The sequence below is a fragment of the Schistocerca cancellata genome, chromosome 1, assembly GCF_023864275.1.
Source record: "Schistocerca cancellata isolate TAMUIC-IGC-003103 chromosome 1, iqSchCanc2.1, whole genome shotgun sequence".
NCBI lineage: Eukaryota > Metazoa > Arthropoda > Insecta > Orthoptera > Acrididae > Schistocerca > Schistocerca cancellata.
The window spans coordinates 906,391,498-906,414,601 of NC_064626.1; the positions used below are offsets into that span (position 1 = coordinate 906,391,498).

General features: G+C 46.0%; 1 protein-coding gene across 1 annotated transcript in view; it reads right to left on the reverse strand.

Moving 5' to 3' along the window:
- Positions 1-17,690, reverse strand: part of LOC126190997 (uncharacterized) — a 390,280-nt gene extending 372,590 nt beyond the window's left edge. The window contains exon 1 of the mRNA XM_049931678.1: positions 17,544-17,690. The gene's annotated coding sequence lies outside the window, so the exon portion shown is untranslated. The remainder of the gene's footprint in view (positions 1-17,543) is intronic.
- Positions 17,691-23,104: the final 5,414 nt, after the last annotated feature.

Genomic DNA, 23,104 nt, shown 5'->3' on the forward strand with positions numbered 1-23,104 from the left:
TGAGAAATAGGGACTGATAGTGTTTGCACGTGTGTTAATAATTCAGCAAGGGACTGGATAACAGCATTGCTGGTTTTAAGGACAATTCCAAAAACTTTGTGAGTGCACAAGTGGTGGTTATGGACTTGCTATCTTCTCTGCAAGACTCTTCGATGGTGGTTGTGCACCTGCACAGTCGCAGCAGATGGCTGCTGGCCATCTCTACAAGGACTACAGTGGGTTTGCATCTCTGATGACCCACCAATACCATCATCTCTACAAGGACTACAGTGGGTCTGCACCTCTGGTGGCCCGCCAATACCATACTCTCTACCAGGACTACAGTGGGTCTACTCTTTGATGACCTATCTACCAATCTTCTTCAAAACGTCAAATGACTCTGCTGTGGGTTTGCTCTGTTGTGGCCCCTTTCCTGTCAGCATGTCAAGAGTCAGCACTGTCTTTCTGTTGGAAGGACAACACTACTTCTTCAAGACTGCATGGAAATCCACTACTTCTATGTGCAATTTCTTTTAACTAATGAGACTTTGTGAAAAAAAAAACTGTAATTACTATTATGATGAACGATCAGGACTGTCTTTATGGACTGTGAGAAAATTTTAGCTTTTGACCAACATTGTATCAATAAGTGTGTGCATTGGATATCTTTGTTAGTGTAATTATGAAAAATTTTATCAAATCATTATTGGCCACTGGCCAAAAACATTTGTAAAATTTTTTGTGGGGAGCATGGGGGCTATGTAAGTAGGCTGTTTATGTTTTCTTTATGTAAGTTTGCTGTTTATGTTTTCTTATTGGCAACGTTACGTAGCGCTCTCTGTATGAAAATCACTGGCTGTGCTGTGTGCAGTATGTGGCTAGTTTGCATTGTTGCCTGCCATTGTTGTCATGAACTGCTATAGCTGGATGTGAACAGCAGATTGCGTTGGGCAGTTGGAGGTGAGCCGCCAGCAGTGGTGGACGTGGGGAGAGAGATGGCGGAGTTTTGATAATCTGTAAGACTGAATGTCAATTATGAATATTAAGGTAAATACATTGTTTGTTCTCTATTAATATCTTTCATTTGCTAACTATCCCTATCAGTAGTTAGTACCTTCAGTAGTTTGAATCTTTTATTTAGCTGGCAGTAGTGGCGCTCGCTGTTTTGCAGTAGCTTGAGTAGCGAAGATTTTTGTGAGGTAAGTGATTTGTAAAAGGTATAGGTTAAAGTTAGTCAGGGCCATTGTTTTGTAGGGGTTATTGAAAGTCAGATTGCGTTGCGCTAAATAATATTGTGTGTCAGGTTAAGCACAGGCTTGTATAATTGTTCTAAGTGGACGTTTCACATGTAAAATTGTTCAAAGGGGACGTTTCAACGTCTCCATTCGTCCCTCCATTCACGCCTGTCGCGACACCACTGGAGGCGGGCTGCGCGATGTTGGGGCGTGAGCGGAAGACGGCCTAACGGTGTGCGGGACCGTAGCCCAGCTTCATGGAGACGGTAGCGAATGGTCCTCGCCGATACCCCAGGAGCAACAGTGTCCCTAATTTGCTGGGAAGTGGCGGTGCGGTCCCCTACGGCACTGCGTAGGATCCTACGGTCTTGGCGTGCATCCGTGCGTCGCTGCGGTCCGGTCCCAGGTCGACGGGCACGTGCACCTTCCGCCGACCACTGGCGACAACATCGATGTACTGTGGAGACCTCACGCCCCACGTGTTGAGCAATTCGGCGGTACGTCCACCCGGCCTCCCGCATGCCCACTATACGCCCTCGCTCAAAGTCCGTCAACTGCACATACGGTTCACGTCCACGCTGTCGCGGCATGCTACCAGTGTTAAAGACTGCGATGGAGCTCCGTATGCCAAGGCAAACTGGCTGACACTGACGGCGGCGGTGCACAAATGCTGCGCAGCTAGCGCCATTCGACGGCCAACACCGCGGTTCCTGGTGTGTCCGCTGTGCCGTGCGTGTGATCATTGCTTCTACAGCCCTCTCGCAGTGTCCGGAGCAAGTATGGTGGGTCTGACACACCGGTGTCAATGTGTTCTTTTTTCCATTTCCAAGAGTGTATTTGATTACAGCACCTAAGCCTGGGATTCAGGCAGGACGCCTAGTTTTGTTCAATGCTGAGGTGCTGTTCCAATACAGTTGGAAAGCTTCTGCAATGCTCTTCTTGTTTAGGGGAAATACCTAGTGGACTGAGGCGTCAGTGAGAACAGAACTGAGGAAGGCTGCGTACTGAGGCAGGCCGTGAAGTTGTGCAAGTTATATGAATGGGTGGTGTCTGTTCTTCCGGACATGTCCGGAAGAACAGACACCGCGCATTCATATAATTGATTAGCCTTGATGGGCAATTAATCCACGATCTTGAGTGCGGAGGCACATCTTTAGACATCCGGCAGTAATCTAAAATTAGCCAGCATGGAAGACATGGAAGATATGGCACAGATTTTGACTCGTCACAGCTGATTCTGCATAAAGTCCCAGTGCAGTTGATATCATTAGTTCCGTCCCTTTCCTTTGCTTTCTCCCCTCCCCCCCCCCCCACCCCCCCGCAATCAATTTACATAAGTTGTGCAAAGCCATTGTGGCAGAATGGTGTAATGGTAAGCGCATCTGCCTGGTGAGCAAGAAACCCGGGTTCGAATCCTGACCTTGCTATGTCCGCAGCCCGTGGTCGTGCGGTAGCGTTCTCGCTTCCCACGCCCGGGTTCCCGGGTTCGTTTCCCGGCGGGGTCAGGGATTTTCTATGCCTCGTGATGACTGGGTGTTGTGTGATGTACTTAGGTTAGTTAGGTTTAAGTAGTTCTAAGTTCTAGGGGACTGATGACCATAGATGTTAAGTCCCATAGTGCTCAGAGTGATTTTTGACCTTGCTACAAAATTTCATTTGTCGCTTCAGTCTCCATACATACATCAAACGTTTGAGACCTGAAAAGGTGTCTGGAACCATACAGTCTTATTTTATTAAAGCGCCTGGGCCACAGTTTCAGACCGGATACTCCGTTTTGTTCGATGCTGAGGTGCTATTTCAATACAGTTGGATAACCTATGCAGTGCTGCTCGAGTTTAGGGAGAATACCAAGTGTGTAGACAAATGAATGGAAATTAGGCGGGGGGGGGGGGGGGTGCTAGAGTAGTCCGAGCAGTTGTGCAAAGCCAGTATGCCAGGGTGGCGTAATGGTTAGCGCATCTGCCGAGTCAGCACGAGACCCGGGTTCGTAATCACGTACCATCACGTTTCCGACTTTGATAAAGGTCGATTGTAGCCTATAGCGATTGCGGTTTATCGTATCGGGACATTGCTGCTCGCTTTGGTCGAGATCCAATAACTGTGCAGAATATGGATCGGTGCGTTCAGGAGGGTAATACGGAAAGCTTTGCTGGATCCCAACGGCCTCGCATCCGTAGCAGTCGAGATGACAGGCATCTTATCCGCATGGCTGTAACGGATCGTGCAGCGACGTCTCGATCCCTGAGTCAACAGATGGTGACGTTTGCACGACAAAAACGATCTCCACGAACAGTTCGACGACGTTTGCAGAAGCATGGAATATCAGCTCGGAGACCATGGGTGCGGTTACCCTTGACGCTGCATCACAGACAGGAGCGCCTGCGATGGTGTACTCAACGACGAACCTGGGTGCACGAATGGCAAAACGTCATTTTTTCGGATGAATCCAGGTTCTGTTCATAGCGTCATGATGGTCGCATCCATGTTTGGCGACATCGCGGTGAACGCACATTGGAAGCTTGTATTCGTCATCGCCATACTGGCGTATCACCCGGCGTGATGGTACGGGGTGCCATTGGTTACACGTCTCGGTCACCTCTTGTGCGCATTGACGGCACTTTGAACAGTGGACGTTACATTTCAGATGTGTTACGACCCGTGGCTCTACGCTTCATTCGATCCCTGCGAAACCCTACATTTCAGCAGGATAATGCACGACCGCATGTTGAAGGTCATGTACGGGCCTTTCTGGATGTTCGACTGCTGCCCTGGCCATGACATTCTCCAGATATCTCACCAACTGAAAACGTCTGGTCAATGGTGGCCGAGCAACTGGCTCGTTACAATACGCTAGTCACTACTCTTGATGAACTGTGGTATCGTGTTGAAGCTGCATGGGCAGCTGTAAATGTACACGCCATCCAAGCTCTATTTGACTCAATGCCCAGGCGTATCAAGGCCGTTATTACGGCCAGAGGTGGTTGTTCTGGGTACTGATTTGTCAGGATCTATGCACCAAAACTGCGTGAAAATATAATCACATGTCAGTTCTAGTATGATATATTTGTCCAATGAATACCCGTTGGTCATCTGCATTTCTTCGTGGTGTAGCAATTTTAATGGCCAGTAGTATATATATAAAGTTCATAAAGAGTCAATCAGCATTCTCCTTAGACGAAATGTTTTTTTTCCACAGACACGCGCATTGTGATGTTTTTACGCACAGATCGCAGGAAGTCAACGTCAGCTGTTTACGCTAGCAAAGTTCCGCAGGCGTCCGTGCCGTGCCATTCATTGCGCCACGCACTGCCGTTCGGCGCTGGACTCGGCGGCGTTTTGCGGTTCCGACCGCCAGGCGCCCTCCCGCCACGGGTCGTGCAGCGGCTGTTGCAGCGAAGAACGTAAGCGCTGCTGACGGACGGGAGCGCAGTGCGACGCAACGCGCCGCAGTCAAGGGCGGTCGCGCGCCGCCGCGGGCCTCATCACTGCTATTCTGGTCGCCCGCTCTGCAGCGGCGGCCGTGATCCGCGGGCCCGCAGCGCCACGCTAATTTGAGAGGACCGCACCTGACGGGCCGCACGCGCCGCTTCGGCTGCTGCAGCCGGCATCCACACTCGTCTGCGAGTGAGTAACGCCGGTTGCACCGCTGACCGAAATACCGTCCTGACGCCACTCCTGTCTCTGACTAATCTGGCTCTGGAGGAAGAACCTCCGGTGTTCTTTAATGTTGAAACACTCGTGTCTCGGGCTGTTTTCAGCGTGACTGACGACGGCTGCATCTCGGTGCGACACTCAAAAGTGCTTGCGCCGTTTCGGCGAGAGTAACGCGCGTTGCAACTGTGCCCGAAATACCGGCAGGTTTCTCCTCGTTAGTTCCAGTGTGTCTCACCGTTTGTCACAGAGAGCCCGTGTGGGTCTCAGTCCTTGCTGTGGAAAGCTCCTAGATGTCCCAAAACCTTACTACGAGAAGGGAGTATGCTGGGCGGTATTGCTTAGAAACTCCACATGCTGACAAACAAACCACACAAAAGCTCGTTCTCTTTATTGCAGGAAAAAGAGGAACAACAACGGAGAGGAAAGAAACAAAAATTGAGCAAGTTTCCGCACTTGTCTACACAGGCCTGCAGTATGCAGACCTAGGGAGGCCGGCCGGTGTGGCCGAGCAGTTCTAGGCACTTCAGTCCGGAACCGCGTGACCGCTACGGTCGCAGGTTCGAATCCTGCCTCGGGCATGGATGTGTGTGACGTCCTTACGTCAGTTAGGTTTAAGTAGTTCTAAGTTCTAGGGGACTGATGACCTCAGATGTTGAGTCCCATAGTGCTCAGAGCCATTTTTGACCTAGGGAGATAACGCAAAGAATAAGACACTGGATTCGTATTCGTGAAGAGTCGGGTATAAGTCGCTTCGTATCCGCTTTATTTACTTCTCTTGTGATTCATCCATATGAGATCTCGAGAATATGAGAATAGTTTCTTTTACTTACCCTACAGCTGCCTTCCTTCTCCATTACACTAGTGTCTTATCTCACAATTTCGACATCGAGCAAACATTAGGCTCTACCCAGTAGATACCTTGGTATCTGTTGACAGCCAACAATAGCACGCTCAAACTTCAGCTCAACTGGTTATAAACATTTGTCCACAGTTACAGAATATTTTGTAATCGTAATGCGGCGTCATGAGAAATTTGTAAGGGAGCACGATTTTGCCATCATACGTTTACTATTCTGTAATTTCTTTTTGATTTATATTTATATTAGATCACTGTTTATGACGCACAATCGGATTATTAATCATTTCATTGGCCGATACTGGCTAGCACCACGTACTAACAATTTCTGTAGTACTGCTTGTTTGGGAGTTAATTAGAGCTGAGAACTGACAGAAAGGCCGACTTGGGCTACCTGTTCCTCAGAAGCCACTATCAGCTAAAGGGGGACTAGGAAGAGACTTGTAATGTTCTTGCAGGGACGAACATTTACTCCCCTGTGAGAGAGAAGAGCAACGAGGCGGCACGGAAACCCAGTAGCGTAGACAGTGTTGGTGGGAGGTTGCACTCTTGATGGGCAGAAAAAAAACTTCTGAATAGCGTACCTGGCGAAATAGGCTTGGGGGCGGAACAAGGAGAAAATACGTCCTTTTACTGCAAAGGAATGCGCGGTGTCACAAACGTTGGTGGTGGATTGATCTCCGAGGAATCTTTTCAATGAAAGTGTCAGGTCGAGTTTCCTACCAGTGCTAAGTATGTAGGAGGAGAAATGGAAACTTCTAGAAAATCTTCTGAAAGGGCTGTGAGCTTCAGGTGATTCGCTGGCAAGTTCAAGGCCATGTAATGGCCGCTGGGATTCTTCGCCTGACTGCAAACATCGACGCTGTGTCTACAGGAGGAAATGGGCATACAGCGTGGAGGGGCACTTCCCTATCGAAATCGATTGAAGCCACTTACCTGCGGTGACCAATCAAAGACACTTCCCTCCAGGGCTCGACCTAAAAACTTCGCTGACGAGAGCCACAATGGAGAATCTGGCGGTTAGACTCTGAGATGTGCTTCTTTCGACACAAGGAGTGCGTGAAGTCGTTTCTTCGCGAACAGAGTTGTTATTCTGTTTACTTGAGTGACGATTCTTTGCCTTTCTGTGGAGTCTGACGTACTCCGAAGTGTTACTGTACGGAAGAATATTCGAGTCGAATTTCTGTCCCTGGCTAGCCAGCAGACAGAAACCCTGACGCGTGTTTTATCTTATACTGAGGTGATTTCAGCCCAAAGAGCAGATCACTGGTTCAGTCTGTACATCAATAGGTGGTATCCGCATTCCTGTTTGGTGGATTGGGAAACACTCATAGTAAATATGCTGCGTTTTATTTGCTTGTTCACTGAGATTTTTCTGACAGTCCAGTCAGGGTGTGGGTCTTCTGTTTCTCACCAATAATGAGTATCAGCTAACTTTGTGTCCATCTAATGAAGGAGGTGCGGTTTAAAGAAAGTCAAACATCCATTCTACCATCTCGAAGTTACATTTAGGGTAGTATCCGACGATGTGTATTTCGTATTGATAGTTTTTTGGACTCTACATGTTTTTTCGAGAATAAATCATTTACAGTATCCAAGTTGCGGTTCATTCTAATAGCATCCCAACAGGAATGATTAGTGTGATGTGCTAAGCTGAAGTGAAATGAAACCACAGCATGATACTTCGTTTTATGGAAATATCGTGGTGTAGGTTGTCAATGGTAGGATCGTTTTAATCATCCTAAGTCATGATGTTCAGTTGCGGAGACAACATTCGGCAACCACGCATACATATACTATATGTTACAAACACCTTGGGCGTTTACATAAATAATTCACCTATGTGTGTTTTCTCAGTGGAACGAATCATACGTACGGACTGCTTTTACACTACTAGCCTAAGGGAAGAAAAGTTCATTTAGCATAATGTAATAAACTATGTATTTCCCTTGACATATGGTTCTAAATCACAGAAATGCTCACTAACGGGAAGAAGATAGCCATTTTTAACAGTAGGCAGAAAGCATTACTACTGCCTGGTGTATTCACAATTCCAGTTAGGTAGCGTAGGCTTGTATATGGGTACAAGTCTTCGATTAGTTTCGGCAAGTTTCAGTTTAAACTTCGAGCAAGGCAGGAACGTATCATTTACACGTAAGATAGCGTCTGGAAAGATTGTACACGGTTTTCACACAGCTTCCTATGCTCGAAACCGAACACGAAACGAAGTTCTTAATATTAATTATTCGTAACTATACTTTACCGTATCAAGAAAGCGGAAAGAAAACAAGGACACTAAAATATTTTTTAAATATTTATAGACTCTAGATGATCATTTATCGACCGACAGATCGCAATTTGTTGAAGTAAAGAATAAATCTCCTTTCAACCTAAAAGAAGTTAGGCGAGCAATCATGAAGATCTTTAATCAAACGAAACAGGCTGATCTATAGTCTATTATTCTGACGACGCAAAGCAGTTGATCATACTGATGAGACATGTAACGTACACAAGCTCGTAATTCAAGTACGTTAAAGATACCGGGAGTTCATGCAGATGTTACTCCATCGGAAGTTGCCTTCGATTTGTTAGCGCTGCTGACAGCTGACGGCCAAGGTTTGTTTGCTCTTCGCCCTGGGCGAGTATGCTTTGTTTGTTTCTTGGACAGGCGGATGTTACTACTTTCTTCTCCTCGCTCACAGATACAAAGTGGCGCAGATCGTACGGGGAGATTCCATGACTGAAGCCAGAATGAGAAACAGATATTGGAGGTCATAGAGGACACAGCGGAACAACATTTCTTGCACCACGTTTTTTCCTTTGCCCTTCAGGTTTAATAGCGATTCTATCTATCCGGTATATTAAAACAAACAGAAACCTTCAGCATAATTGTTATTAGTAATACCTTCCCAGCCCTTTCATTGATATAAGAAGGGCAAGACATACGCATAGGGCGAAATGTTAGATGATGCACAGACGAGAAAAAAGTTCCAGTGTATTTTATTATAAAGTTAGTGGTAGCTCAGTAATATCTGACACAGTATCTGAAGTTAATATGGAGCAGCTATATCATGTGAACAGCTACACTCAGTTTATAGAGCCGGCCGGTGTGGCCGAGCGGTTCTAGGCGCTACAGTCTGGAACCGCGCGACCGCTACGGTCGCGAGTTCGAATCCCGCCTCGGGCATGGATGTGTGTGATGTCCTTAGGTTAGTTAGGTTTAAGTAGTTCTAAGTTCTAGGGGACTAATGACCTCAGAAGTTAAGTCCCATAGTGCTCAGACCCATTTGAACCATTTTTCAGTTTATAGAAGTGACTGTCCACAAACTGTCATCTGCTACTACGGAGCGTTCGAGTGGCTTGGGTTGCTGACCAAGACACCGTAAAGGCTGCATCAAAGAATTGATGGAGGAAGTGATGCAGCGAGGAGTATCGCAATTCAAATCCCCATCTAGCCACAAATATTTAAATTTTCTGTGGTATGTATAAATAGCTTAAGGCAAACGCAAGGTATGGTTCCTGCGTAACAGACACGGCTAATTTCTTTCTCAAGCTTTGACTAGTCGGAGTGTACCGTTATGCTGCTTTGATAATGACTCATCGACAGGATCTTAAGCCCTACTGCTTCCGTTTGCAAAACAGTTTAGTGACGTACTGTAAATATTGGAATAGGTAGATTACAACACAAATATGTTGCAGATATCCTTAAGCAGCTCAGCTAGGGGTTGTTGGAAGAAGAACGTTGCTAGGCAAAATGAGCAACAGTATTCTCGATAGCAGAGTATAGTGATTTACAAGGTACAAGTGCACATGTAAGTGATGTATGTCTATAGCAAGAACCATACGGGCAAGATAACAAGTGATTTAGCTCGTTCGGAAGCATATCACGAAGTAATTTTCCATCGCACCATATTACAAGAAGGGAAAATTATGTAAGTTGAAGGTGGAGGGAGAAGAAAGGAAAGGAAAGCTAAGGGACTAATGATATCAGCTGCATCTGGATTTAATGCGGAATCAGCGGCGACGAGTGACAATTTGTGCTGGATGGGGACTCGAACCCGCACAAATTATCGCTCGTCGCCGCTGATTTTGCGTAAAGTCCAGATGCAGCTGATATCATTAACCCCTTCCCTTTTCTTTCTTTTCTCCACTCTCCACATTCAATTTACATAATGTATGTCACAGCTGCGATATACGCGTGTCCAAAAGAACAGACACTACGCATTCAGTAAAGAACAGGGAAAAACTAATAATGATAGAGGGGGCGTGGGAAAGTGGCCACTTCAACATTAGGACGGCATTTTCTCGGGTGTGACGAACGCTTATCAGGACGAGGCGCTGAAACAGCTGGAGCAAAGGCCGGACCGTTCTGCCGGCTGTACCGTACAGCTGACGCATAAGCATCGTCCATATCTGAAACTAGCGGACAGATAGCCGTTCCGGGTACTCCACTTTGCTAAACTATCGCGAAGTTCATCGTGAAGACCACGGCTTACAGCATGAACGTCCTCTAAAACACTTTCTATTTCTCTCACGATTGTAATGTGGGAAGGATATTTCCTTGCATGGTATTTGATCAAAAGTATCCGGACACCTATTAGTAGACATTAATATGGAACGTGTTCACCCTTCGCATTTATGACGGCTCAAATTCTGCTGGGGTCAGTTTCAATTAGGTTCTAAAAGTCTGTGGAGGAGTGGTAGACTATTTTTCCTCAAGCGCCAAAACCAGAGAATGTAGGTTTGAGTGCCCCACTAACCGAACATCATCAGAGAATGTAGTGGTGTTGACGCTGGTCTGGAGCGAAGCCGAGATTCATCCCAAATGTGTCCCACTGAGGTCAGGTCAGAATTCTGGGCAGGCTATTCCACTACAGGAATGTTACTGTCCACAAACCATTGCCTCACAGATGTTGCTTGCTAATACAATCATCTTCTACATGTACATCTAAATCCATACAACTACGATGCAATTCACACTTACGTGCGTCGCATAAGGTTGATCGAACCACTTTCACACTATTTCTCTACTGTACCACTTCGGAACAGCGCACGAAAGAATGGAACACCTATATCTCTCTGTGCGAGCTCTAATTTCTCTTATTTTATTACGATGATCATTTCTCCCTATATAGGTGAGAGTCAACAAAAATTTTCGCTTTCTGAGGAGAGAGTTGGTGATTCAAATATCGTGAAAAGATCTCACCGCCACGAAAAGCGTCATTGTTTTAGTAACTGCCACCCTAACTCATGGATTATATCCATGACACCCTCTTCCCCCGTTTAACGCTAATATAAACGAGCTCCCTTCCTTCGGACTTTTTCGATGTGCTCCGTCAGGACTACTGCAAACGATCCCATACCGCAGAGAAACACTCTAGCAGAAGACAGACAACCGTTGTGTAGACGGCCTCTGTACTAGTTTTGTCGCAGTCTCTAAGTATTTTGTCTTTGGTCCGCGTTCGCTATAACATTATTTATGTGACTGCCCCAATTTAAATTGTTCGCAATTGTTATATCTAGATATTTAGTTGAATTGATAGAGTGTTCATTTGTGTGAATTATAGTGCAACAGAAATTTAACGCATTCCTTTTAGAACTAATGTGGATGAACTCACACTTTTCATTATTTAGAGTGAATTTCCACTTTTCGCGTCATACAGATATCTTTTCTAATCATTTTGCAATTATTTTTATATCCTAATGACTTTACTAGACAGTAAATGACAGTACCATCTGCAAACTATCTGAGAGATCTGCTCATATTATCTCCTAAATCATTTATACAGATTAGGTACAGCAGTGGACGTATAACACTGCCTCGGGAACACCAGATATGAATTTTGTTTTTGTCGATGACTCCCCCTCAATTACCACGAACTGTGAACTTTCTAAAAGAAATCACGGACTCAGTCGAACAACCGAAACGATACCCCATAGTCATGGAATTTGATTAGAAACCGGTTGCGAGGGACGGCATCAAAAGCGTTCTGGAAATCCAGAAACTCTTCTGAACTCTTCCTCTAATCTACGCAGTACACAAATCTGTGAATGCGTTCACATCCTTCCGCATTTAGCATTTTGTTAAACGCAATAAGGGAACCGCAGCCTAACGACAAAAAACACCTCCATACCGCGACAACGCTTCCTCCGTACTTCACTGTTGGCACTACACATTACGGCAGGTAACACTCTCCAGACGTTCGCCAGATATCGGATAGCCACAGAGTATAGCGTGATTCGTCTCCGGTCTTCCAATGTTCAGTGGCGTCGCCCCTTACGCCACCCTAACCGTCGCTTAGCACATGACAACAGAAATTGGCCTCTCATTTCGTTTGATTTTTTACAGCCACCCTCCGCAATGCTGAATGATCCTCGTCCGTCAGTACATGTGTTCTTCTTGCTCTTGGTTTAGCTGTATCTGACCCTTTGCGTTTCCACTTCACAGCCACATCATCAACAGCCGACCCGGGCAGTTTTAGAAGGGTTGATATGTCTAAGATGGATTTGCTACTCAGGTGATATCCAATGACTAATGCACATCCGAAGTCACTGAGACCAATTTTGCTGTTCCCGCTTCTCTACTGACAACACAATACTGCTCGACTCCTTTTATACTGGCGGGTCCACCTCTCTTGACTTCTGCTGATCAATTCAGGATTACGCAGGTGTGTCCTGATGCTTTTGAGCAGACAGTGTATGAATCGGTAGGTACTTTAACGATCTTATTTTTACACTCTGAAAAGTGTTTACTTAAATTAAGACATTTTCAGAGCTAGCAGGCGACCATAATCTTGTCGTAGTTTTTATCGCTGCAGGTGACAAAAGTAGTTAGGCAGCGTGTTAATCCCGGACATTTGTTCCACTTTTACCCTTGTGGTGCTGAGAAACTGTTTGGAAGTGGAGTCAGTTTAGGTTTTGCAGGGAATACCTTTGACCTACACTTCGCATGGATATCTCATGTGGATGAATCTGTTTGAAGAGATGAACTTGTGAGGCCTATAACACGCTACTATGAAACGTGATTCCGAACGTTTACAGAGAACAGACGTGTTATCTCTGACTAGAGTGCTCGCTCAAGAAGAGAGCTGAAGGGAATATAGAAATAAATATGTTTACGTTCTACGGACGACATCGACTGTCTAGTAAAAAAGCTATTAGCAGACATCGAGGAAGTTATTTTTGGTGGAAAAAAACGTTAACGGATCTCCCATCTCCACACCAGTGTCATACAGAAGCGGAGAATAAAACATCACTTTTACGAATATGCAAGGTTTGTCTATGACAGAAAGGGAAGTGTGTCTGTTGTTGCCAGTGAAAAGAAAAAGTATTTTCAGACAGTCACTTGACAGTAATTTAAAACACTAAAATGTAGGTTAACAAGGCGAGCAAATCATAGCTAGCGGGCGAGAGACTTATCCACAGCGAATTGACTGACCGCTTATGTTTTTATTCACTAATCATCAAGCTTTTATAACCTCTACACTGCTGTCTTAGTTAAAAGGATTTACATTTGGTGTGCTACAACAACAACCTTGCTGGGTGTGTGTAAGTGCATTCAAGATGAGAAAGTGCCAATGTGGTGAAAGTTGCGATAGCCAGTGAAATCACAGCAACTTTAGACTAGCCTCATGCGAAAACAGAAATTTTGCTAACAATACCCACCGTAAAATACACTATAGAGAAAAATTTGCCGAAAGAAGTATGTGAATTAAGGTACTATAGTTAACCCAGCCTCAATTGTACAGAACAGCGACGTTAGATTCAGACGCAGATCTGATGGCCCATTTCAGAGTTTATTTGTCGAAGGAAACACAACATTAATGCATCTAGAAATCGAAGAAAATGTCTTTCCAAAAATTTTCTGAAGCCAAGAAAAATAAACAAGAAAAGATACCAACAGAATAATATCAGATGCACTAGAAATTTCTGACGACGATTTCAAATGTTTTCGATACCATTACAGTAGTTAAAGGCGTTTTCAGTGTTATTCAGGTGTATGGCTACGAAGTCTAACCCACAAATTTTGCCGAAGACTAAATGGAACTACAAAGAATGGACTTTCGTCACGCTGCTCATATAAGATACTAACGATAGCTCAGCAAACAGCGCAGATAAAACAGAAACTTTTGTAATGACGTTACTTATGACTATATTCGCTTCAGTATGCATCTGAGCAACAGTTCGCGAGCTTTCAAGTTCTTGGAGTTAAAATCGTATTTTTAAGTTGTAACTGTGGTACCAACGTACCCCGTTAATCACGTTTAAAACTTAGTTTTATCATTAGATTTTTAGTTGCTGGCTAGGTTTAGGGGAGACCTACAAAATTCGATGCACAACTAAATGTGAATGACGACAGAAAAAAACTTGGTAACCTGTAAGTCAAATCTAACGCTAAAGTGCGCGTTGTAACCGTGATTCCTTTGTATTTCTTGTAGCTGCAAATACTTGTTGCTTTGTGACAATGAAATGCGAACGAACAGAACGAGATGATGCAAAGGCAAAAACTCTGAAATCGTATTTAATAGGAATGGGATTCGAATCTTCCCCTGGTCATTGAGGTGTCGGTTTCACACGGTTTAACTGAATCATCTAAGATGAATTCTGCTATCTTTCCAAGAATGATTTTCTGCCAAACCCTTATCCATTTCTACCACACGCTCCGTCTCTGAATATCCCAATGACGACGATACATGAAACATTAAACTATGCAATTTGGTTTAAGAATTTAGGACAAGTGATAAGTGCTCTTGGTAGTAAGTCTTATTCAGAATGTCATCATATAAGTTTTGAGGGGTGTGTACTTAATCTCTCTTGACGTTACGTGATGTCACTGACTCTTTGGGCAACGTTATCAGAAAACACCTCACGTCTTAGCTTCCGTCATCTTTATGAGAATACATTGGCGTACAAAGTTAGGAGAGTGTACTGTCGTGACAGGTCATTCTACGAACAGGGGAACCTAGACTATTTGAAAACTATTGATTGTATGATAACAGGCCATGCTGAGAAGTAATGCCTTCGAATTTTTTTATGTGAAAAGTCTGGAAGTTTTTAAATAAAACAGACTTTATTAACATTCTACACCTTTATTCTTCAGGTCTACACGTTTATTTCTTAACGTAGTCATCCTGGAAACGAACACATTTTCCCAACGAGAGACCAGTTTGTTGATACCATCACTGTAGAATGTGTCGCTTCGTTGAAGGAGCCACGACTCACCTCTGCTTACACTGCTTCGTCACTTCACTATAAAAGTGAAAGCGTCGAAGATGTTCTTTAAGTTTTGGAAACATATCAAAATTGGATGGAACTAAGTCAGAACTGTATTGAGCATGAGTGATGACAGACAGTGAGCACAAGGAGTCGGACTGTTGCAGATGTCGCAGCTCACGTACGTGGCCTGTCACTGTCGTGGTGAAGAGGGAGTGCTCCACGTGTGGACGGTCAGAAACTCGGCTACAGCACGCTGTTTCTCACACCTCGACACAGTTACGTTACACACAGCCATGTTACACGCTTCAGTTCGGAGCCCTGTAGCGGCAGAGTGTTGCAACTTGGGTCAGAGAAACGGGAAAGTCGAGCAGTATGCTTGACATATAATACCTCAACCGCTATCGAGAACAGAACAGAATATTCGGAGGCATTCCATTCCAGCACGCCACCGTACAGTATTACTTAAGTGTGATTTTCTTCTGTGCAACAAATAACAAATTTGTGGCAATCACGTTCCGTGTTGTACAAAACAGAAAATTTCAGTGATAAGTGATGTTACTTCTTCGCATTTCTGTTGGCAAAGTACAGTACAGTTTACTAGCGACATCTTTTAGCTGTATACCGTTAGACTTTACGTTTGGTGCAGTATTAATGGCAATTTTTTCGTTGCGTAGATGCATTACCTTAAATGACGGGCTACCATTCATTACCAGGAATGTAGGAATCTACAACTCACATTCAGCAACAAGTGATGGTTATTACATAGAACTCCCTATCTGAACCATAACAAGATTCTAGTAACTAGAGAGAACTGCTGAACTATAATTTTTCACGTTTTCAGAACAAGTTCTTGATCTAAGCTTATCTTCAGATGGCACCATACAACTCTTGCTAAACTGTGACAATGTAAGCGTTACAAATCTGTCACAAAGAGGAAGTACCCCTTGACTAAATAATCATCGAATAAAAGTGCACTTTTGAGACAAATGTTCATGATCTCGTAAAACGTTTGTTGGGTCGACAGTTAACTGTCGCTACCCACTAATTCTTTTAACTTAGTGAATTAACAATTTTTCTGTGCAGAATAATTTATCGTAATTTCATTAATTTTGTGTAACAAACCAGTCACGAAAATTGACAATGGTCGGGAGAACGGTGTGCTGACCATATGCCCCTCCTTGTCCCCATACGGTGACGGCTAAGGGCTGAGGACGAGACAGCGGGTTCGAATCCTGCCTCGGGCATGGATGTGTGTGATGTCCTTAGGTTAGTTAGGTTTAAGTAGTTCTAAGTTCTAGGGGACTGATGACCTCAGAAGTTAAGTCCCATAGTGCTCAGAACCATTTTTGAACGACACAACGGCTGGTCGGTTTCCGCTGGGCCTTCAAGGCCTGTTCGGACGATGTTTGTTTGTATAACGAGAATTGCATGCCGCCGTCTCACGTTGGACATATTTGTGGTACTTGCGACGTCAATCGTTATAGCAAAGACATTTTAAGATAGCTGCAAATCGTCCAGCATCAGCTCGATGTCTCACAAAATACCCCAATGCAAAAGGAAAACAGTTATGTTTTGGAGTATGGGTTTATAACCTCTGAATTGAAAGAAAAGGGTCTGAGTACAACAAACTGTCGGCTACTGTCAGCATCAGATCTCTACTTAGGATTAAAGTAGCACAATAATGAGTTTTACTAATTAATAATTAACGTATAATTAACATCTCTCATTCTTAAGTTATTTTAAAAGTCAAGACCTTTCACTTCTATGTTAGTGTTAGTCTTAATTATATATTTAATATGGCAGTAGCCGAAATGTCATAATTAACAAAGAAATATAGTTACAATATAGACGGGTCTATTCGCAAAAAATCTGTTAGCCAAAGCAATGACTGAGCAGGGGATATGACACTTCCTGACAGATTAATGAGATGCGCTGGTGCGGAACTCGAACCCAGAACTTTTGCCTTTCGCCTTCAGTTCGTAGAACACTTGCCCACGAAAGGCATAGGTTCCGGGTCCGAATCACAGGCCGACACACCGTTTAATCTGCCAAGAAGTTTCAAACACACCACATATTCATGTGCAGAGTGAAAATTCATTCTGGTATCAGGACTCTCACTGGTAGATTGATAATGTGTGCTGGTATAGAACTCGAGCCCAGAACCTTTATCTTTCGTGGGAAAATGCTGTGCCGAGTGAGCTATCCAGGCACAGAGTCCATACAATGCCTGCATGACAATCTGTGCCTGGATAGGCCAGTTGGTAGAACGTTTGCCGACGGAGGACAAAGATACCGGGTTCGAGTCCCAGAATAGCGGACACTCGTGTGGAGAGCGAAAACTCATTCTGGAAGCAGGAAATATTCTTTAAAGAGGATATACCATGTGGAGCAGAATTTAGATGGTCCCTCGAGGAGTAGGTGAAGAGGGCGAAAGGAGCTGATAAGGCGGAGAGGAGTAAAAAATCGAGAGAACCACCAGTGGAAGCTGTCGGGAGTGGATCTCGCCCAGCGATGGACCAGACCAGCTGACATAAGAACAGAGAGTCTAGTGACGGATTGGTGACGACTAGTAGCTCGCCACGCTGTGGAGAAGCAGCACTCACCGCGTCCTCGAAGGCGCGCAGCTCGGCGATGAGGTCGCGGTCGTGCAGACGCCGGCGCAGGTCCTCGACGTCGGCGCGCAGCCGGTCGCGCTCCGCGCGCGCGTGCACCACCTCGGTGACGAGGGCGGCGGCGATCAGTGCGGCCAGAGCCGCCCCCAGCAGCAGCAGCGCCAGCCGCCAGCGGGCCCCCAGCGCCGCCCCCCGCCTCGCGCCGCCCCCGCAGCCCCTGGCCGCCCTGCCGCCCTCGACGGGCCCGGGCCCGGGCAGCAGCCCGTACTTGGAGCCCGTCAGCGGTTCCTGGTCGGCCGACAGCGCCGCCGGGCAGTTGCTCATCATCACGCTCGTCATCGTGACTTACTCTACTCTCGTAAGCTAACAGAACAGTTGCCCCTGACTACTGTACTCCTCCTCTCGAGCGTGTAAACTTCTGATCCCCGAAGTCAGCAAGTGCTGTATCCCGACAGAGAGTTCAGTGGAATGTGAGACGACTAGAAACGCAATACACGTGCGAGTGCTACAGTTCAGTCCCGAGTGTCGTGAACGGGTCCCCCTCAGCTCCCGGAGACGGCGCTATCCTTCACGTACTGTGACCACCGGCGCTCGGCTGCACTCGTGAACATAACGCCCCGGCGTGGTCGCGTGCTCTGGCGGTCGCGGGCTCGCGCGGCGTGCTCGCTCCTTTCGGTGGTAGTCGGCGGGCGACTGAGTGCGGCGCGCACGCACGCGGCGTTCTTATTCGCCGGCGTAGGTCGCGCGCTGGCCGCGTGGTGCGCCCCGAGCGACCGCCGAGTAGAGGAGCGCTCCCCAGTCTCTCCTCCCGCCGGTTCGGCAGGCCGGACCGCGCTTCCGGTGCTCGTCCCGGCTCCTTTGTGATGTTGCCTCTGCAACCGCGCCGCGACACGCCGCCCGCCTGCGGCACTAGTCTCTGCTCTGGAACTATACATTCCGTACAGGCGCGGATTCCGGTTCTGGGGCGGTGTGTTGCATTTTGGTACTGAAATGAGCGTAGAACATTGTGGGCCGGGAGTCTCACATTCGGGGAAGTTCGGCCGCCGAGGGCAAGTACCGGGTGATCAAAAAGTCAGTATAAAATTGAAAACTTAATAAATCACGGAATAATGTAGATATAGAGGTAAAAATTGACACACATGCTTGAAATGACATGGGGTTTTATTAGAACAAAAAAAAAAGGAAGCTCACAAAATGTCCGACAGATGGCGCTGGACAGCAAAACGTCAGTGACTGCGCGTGACAATCGTGTATAAAAGGAGCTGTAATGTTACAGAGTCGCATCATCCCCAGCCTGGCTGATAAACACCTGCTGGAACGTACGATGTTTATGCAGGATGGCGCTCCACCCCATATTGCTAGATGCGTGAAACATCTCTTGCGCGCGTCGTTTGGTGATGATTGTGTGCTCAGCCGCCACTTTCGTCATGCTTGGCCTCCCAGGTCCCCAGACCTCTCAGTCCGTGCGATTGTTGAAGTCGCAAGTGTATCGTGATCGACCGACATCTCTAGGGATGCTGAAAGACAACATCCGACGCCAATGCCTCACCATAACTCCGGACATGCTTTACAGTGCTGTTCACAACATTATTCCTCGACTACAGCTATTGTTGAGGAATGGTGGTGGACATATTCAGCATTTCCTGTGAAGAACATCATCTTTGCCTTGTCTTACTTTGTTATGCTGATTATTGCTATTCTGATCAGATGAAGCGCCATCTGTCTGACATTTTTTTGAACTTTGGTATTTTTTGGTTCTAATAAAACCCCATGTCATTCCAAGCATGTGTGTCAATTTGTACCTCTCTATCCACTTTATTCCGTGATTTATTCAGTTTTCAAATTTATACTGTCTTTTTGATCACCCGGTACTTACTGCATTCGACCCCACCTTGGGCGAGTTGCGCGCCGGAGATGGAGATGTATGTATTGATGATGAGGACAACACAAAACCCAGTCCCTGAGCGGAGAAAATCTCCTACCCCAGCCGGGAATCGAACCCGGGCCCCTTGGCGTGGCATTCCGCCGCGCTGACCACTCAGCTAACAGGGGCGGACATTTTGGTACTGTCTCCTAGGGATGAGAAAAACCGATCGGTTGAAACCGAAATCAGTAGTTTTGTTATGAATAACCGGTCTCGGTATTTGAAGTCTCGCTGACAATCATAACCGCCATAGCAGCTGTGCTAAAATTTTTCCTTGTTTTTTGATAAAACTTTTTTAGGGGGGTAGGACGTCAAACGGGCCGACTTGGAGCAGGAGAGGCACCACAGGACATTTTAATTTACACTGTCTATACTTTTACAAATAAATTCATAAAAGTTTGAAAGCATGATCAGGAAGGATTCAAGATTCATACTCATAGCAGTGGAAGCTCAAAAACGTAACAAAATACATTTTTTTTACATGTGGAATTTCATCATTTTTTTCACTTACTGCTGTCTGCATTTGTTGCTATAGGTACACTTTTCTTCCTAACAAGGGACCTCCCCATCGCACCCCCCTCAGATTTAGTTATAAGTTGGCACAGTGGATAGGCCTTGAAAAACTGAACACAGATCAATTGAGAAAACAGGAAGAAGTTGTGTGGAACTATGAAAAATAAGCAAAATACACAAACTGAGTAGTCCATGGGCCACATAAGCAACATCATGGACAATCTGATCTCAGGAGCGCCGTGGTCCCGTGGTAGCGTGAGCAGCTGCAGAACGAGAGGTCCTTGGTTCAAGTCTTCCCTCGAGTGAAAAGTATACTTACTTTATTTTTGTATAGTTATTATCTGTCCGTTCGTTCATTGACGTCTCTGTTCACTGTAATAAGTTTAGTGTCTGTGTTTTGCGACTGCATCGAAAAACCGTGCGATTAGTAGACGAAAGGACGTGCCTCTCCAATGGGAACCGAAAACATTTGATCGCAAGGTCATAGGTCAACCGATTCCTCCACAGGAAAACACATCTGATATATTCTATACGACACTGGTGACGGCATGTGCGTCACATGACAGGAATATGTTGTCGACCCACGTAACTTGTACACTTGGCGAACGGGTAAAAAGATTCTTCTACCTTACCCGATTTAGGTTTTCTTGTGGATGTGATAATCACTCCCAAAAAAGTGATGAAAAAACAAGAGTTTGTCACATTAACTGAAAATAAAAAATTGAACTTTTCACATGATGGAAGATTTGAACCAAGGACCTCTCATTCCACAGCTGCTCACGTTACCACGAGACCACGGCGCTCCTGCGTTACTTGGGTCCTTGATGTTGCTTATCTTTCCATGAACTACTCAGTTCATATACACTCCTGGAAATGGAAAAAAGAACACATTGACACCGGTGTGTCAGACCCACCATACTTGCTCCGGACACTGCGAGAGGGCTGTACAAGCAATGATCACACGCACGGCACAGCGGACACACCAGGAACCGCGGTGTTGGCCGTCGAATGGCGCTAGCTGCGCAGCATTTGTGCACCGCCGCCGTCAGTGTCAGCCAGTTTGCCGTGGCATACGGAGCTCCATCGCAGTCTTTAACACTGGTAGCATGCCGCGACAGCGTGGACGTGAACCGTATGTGCAGTTGACGGACTTTGAGCGAGGGCGTATAGTGGGCATGCGGGAGGCCGGGTGGATGTACCGCCGAATTGCTCAACACGTGGGGCGTGAGGTCTCCACAGTACATCGATGTTGTCGCCAGTGGTCGGCGGAAGGTGCACGTGTCCGTCGACCTGGGACCGGACCGCAGCGACGCACGGATGCACGCCAAGACCGTAGGATCCTACGCAGTGCCGTAGGGGACCGCACCGCCACTTCCCAGCAAATTAGGGACACTGTTGCTCCTGGGGTATCGGCGAGGACCATTCGCAACCGTCTCCATGAAGCTGGGCTACGGTCCCGCACACCGTTAGGCCGTCTTCCGCTCACTCCCCAACACCGTGCAGCCTGCCTCCAGTGGTGTCGCGACAGGCGTGAATGGAGGGACGAATGGAGACGTGTCGTCTTCAGCGATGAGAGTCGCTTCTGCCTTGGTGCCAATGATGGTCGTATGCGTGTTTGGCGCCGTGCAGGTGAGCGCCACAATCAGGACTGCATACGACCGAGGCACACAGGGCCAACACCCGGCATCATGGTGTGGGGAGCGATCTCCTACACTGGCCGTACACCACTGGTGATCGTCGAGGGGACACTGAATAGTGCACGGTACATCCAAACCGTCATCGAACCCATCTTTCTACCATTCCTAGACCGGCAAGGGAACTTGCTGTTCCAACAGGACAATGCACGTCCGCATGTATCCCGTGCCACCCAACGTGCTCTAGAAGGTGTAAGTCAACTACCCTGGCCAGCAAGATCTCCGGATCTGTCCCCCATTGAGCATGTTTGGGACTGGATGAAGCGTCGTCTCACGCGGTCTGCACGTCCAGCACGAACGCTGGTCCAACTGAGGCGCCAGGTGGAAATGGCATGGCAAGCTGTTCCACAGGACTACATCCAGCATCTCTACGATCGTCTCCATGGGAGAATAGCAGCCTGCATTGCTGCGAAAGGTGGATATACACTGTACTAGTGCCGACATTGTGCATGCTCTGTTGCCTGTGTCTATGTGCCTGTGGTTCTGTCAGTGTGATCATGTGATGTATCTGACCCCAGGAATGTGTCAATAAAGTTTCCCCTTCCTGGGACAATGAATTCACGGTGTTCTTATTTCAATTTCCAGGAGTGTATTTTGCTTATTTCTTCACAGTTCCACACAACTTCTTCCTGTTTTCTCAATTGATCTGTGTTCAGTTTTTCAAGGCCTATCCACTGTGCCAACTTATAACTAAATCTGAGGGGGGTGCGATGGGGAGGTTCCCTTGTAAGTAAGACAGATCCTTCGATGAATTTTGCCGAGCATACAAACTATACTTACATGTGTATCAAACTCTACAGTTTATTTAATTTATGAAAAAATGAATGAACTGCTACATTTTAAACTTCTTGTTTAGAAAAAACTCAAATTTTATAGTTAATTATCTCAATTTTTACCACAGTTTTAATAGATTTGGAAAATTCTTAAGTTTCATACACCTTTAAGTACTGCTTGTATGCTCTGCAAAATTCATCGAAGAATCTCTCTCACTAGGAAGAAAAGAGTACCTACAGAAACAAATGCAGCCAGTAGTAAGCGAAAAAATGATGAAATTTCACATGAAAAAAAAAGGTATTTTGCTACGTTTTTGAACTTCCACTGCTATGAGTGTGAGTCCTCAATCCTTCCTGGTCATGCTGACAAAGTTTTATGAATTTATTTGTGAAAGTATAGACAGTAGAAATTAAAATGTCCTATGGTGCCTCTCCTGCTCCAAGTCGGCCCGTTTGACGCCCTATCCCCCTTAAAGAACGTTTAATTTTTATTCATAAAATTGCATTGGTTTGAAGTATTGCGTTGTTACAAAAAATGGGAAAAGCGATCAATGCTGTTTTAATACAAGGCCGACAGAAATGAGCAAGAAACACATAGCATAAGAATTCGTACAACCTTGATGAGACAGTACTGTTCCTCTTACCATG